Genomic DNA, 2,480 nt, shown 5'->3' with positions numbered 1-2,480 from the left:
TATCACATTGTGTGTTTACTACCCAGATGTAATAAGAACATTTAAAATCTTCTTAGCAACTTTCAAGTATATAATACAGTATTATTAACAATAATCACCATGCTATACGTTAAGTCTCTAGAACTTACTCATAACTGAAAGTTTGCACCCTTTGACGGAAATCACTTCATTTCCCTCAGCCCCCAACTCCTGGAAAACATTTTATTATCTGTTTGAATGAGTTTGGCCTTTTTAGATTCCATGTGTGATATCAAATGCTATTTGTCTTTCTCTGACTTATATCCCTAGGCATAATGCCCTCAAGGTCCATCCACATTGTCACAAATGGCAGGATATCCTTATGCCTGAATAATATTCCGTTGTGTGCCTTCTTTATCCATATACCCATAGACAAACACTTAGGTTGTTTCAATATCTTGGCTATTGTAAATACGGTAATTCTGCAGTTGTTACTAAACAGAAAGAGTTCATCAACTCAGCACTTGCAGAGCCTAACACTAAACACTGGTGACTGCAGTGGAGAAATTGGGGTTGCTTTATTTGCAAAGCGGTATGCAAAGAAAAAGGGAAAGCTATGGCCCAAAAACTCAAACTCTCTGATCCAGGGTGTGGGGGCATGTTTTTAAGGGGTTAGAGGGAATAGGTATGTGGAAGCACTGGTGGAGCAGTTTTAATTGGAGGACCTTGGAGCTTGGCCATTTATGGTAAGGGGCTTCAGCACCGATCTTCCTGGACAGTGGACCCTTTACCTCTGAAAGGGTTCCAGTGTTCAAGTTCTGATTATGTACTCGTCCTTTGGTTTTGTGGGGTGGGGGGGACAAGACTTTGGTTCTGGGTTCAGCTGAAGGTCAAAGTTCTCTCCTCTATACATGCTTCAGCCTCATGACTTACAGTTTTGGTCTGTTGTCTCTGAAAAGCAACTCAGTATCTTTTTAAACAGGATAGGACCATTTTGAGTTGTTCTGTGGGTTACAAATCTCCCCTTTTTGCTGTTCATTCCTCAGTCTTGAGGGAAATAGGGCAGCTGGTCTGGGTTCAATTAAGAAAGATGATTAGCTTCAAGATGGAGTCAGATTTGTCTGCCCACTGTGCTCCTCCTATCTAGCTCTTACAATGTCATGCACCTGCCTTTTCTGTGATGGTCTCCAAGAGCCTTAGAGGGGACATTCTGGGTGTTCACTTTATAATCAGAGACCGTAGCAACACTAGTAGATAGTAGCAGGTAATGATACCTGTACTCTGCTGTGAGCCATGTAAGCAAGGTACCAGGCTGTTATCCGAAGGGGCATTTATTGGCTTCCAAAGTCAATCTTAATTCTTTAAAACTTTCTGGTTATATTCAAGTCTATGCTTTTCTCTCAAACATGACCATCCAGTCAAAGCCTTGATAATAAAACCAGTTTTCAGTTATGTCCAGTCGACATCTTCTAAGCCCAGAACCCAGTTTCTGTTACTCGAAAATGAAAGCTTCGTACGTCAGCCATGCCTGGTCAGCCACAAGCACTGCAGGTCTGTCCCTGGAACAATCAATTCAGGCAGCTGCCTGGACAGAACCTGGAAAGACTGCCCCAGCCAGGGGTTGTTGAACCACAGGCAGAAAGCCCACTCAGGGCTGAGTCCCATCTAAGTCACGATTTTTGTTACTGAACAGAAAGAGTTTGTCCAACTAGTACTAGCAGAGCATAACACTAAACACTAAAATTTACATATTTAAATAATGTTTTAAAAAATATAAAGAAATAATAAAAAATTAAAATCTTACCAACTAGATAATCCCTGGAAGTACATTCTTTATTATTTTTATTTTTTAACTGGGGAATTGGGGAGTTGGGGAAGGGGAACAGTGTTGGGGAATTGGGGAAGGGGAACAGCCAAGTTGCTGTCCTTCAGTCTTAGTTGTGGAGGGCGCAGCTAACTGAGCTCCAAGTCCAGTTGCCATCCGGCCGCCCGTGGGCAGCTTGCTGCCACTTAGCTCAAGGTGCCGTGTTCAATCTTAGTTGCCGGTGAGGGTAGCCCACCATCCCATGCGGGAGTCAAACTGGCAAGCTTGTCAGGAGCACGTGCTCTCACCAGCTGAGCCATCCTGCCACCTGTTGGCAGCTCAGTGGCCGCTCAGCTTGGGCGTAGTGTCACTGGCCCATGTGGGAATCAAACTGGCGAGCCCGTTGGCTCAGAGCTCGTGCTCTTAACTAACTGAGTCACTCGGCTGGCCCCTGGAAGTACATTCTTAAGGTTAGAAAATTCTAACAATACAGAAAGGTAAAAAATGAAAAGTCAAATTTTCGTGCTCTGTTCCTCTCATTTAAAGGAACTACTTGGACAGTTTCTTTTAAGGAATCATCATTTTATGTATATGCTATAGTGGACCTGTCTATATTTATGGTCTGTTTGTTTACATTAAAAGCATAATATCATACATATGCCTCTACACCATGCCTTTTGTTACTTGACATTATAGCTGGCAGATGGCTTCATATCAT

This window comes from Hipposideros armiger, unplaced genomic scaffold (assembly GCF_001890085.2).
Source record: "Hipposideros armiger isolate ML-2016 unplaced genomic scaffold, ASM189008v1 scaffold_238, whole genome shotgun sequence".
NCBI classification, from domain to species: Eukaryota; Metazoa; Chordata; class Mammalia; order Chiroptera; family Hipposideridae; genus Hipposideros; species Hipposideros armiger.
Note: the sequence above shows the minus strand (reverse complement) of the source record.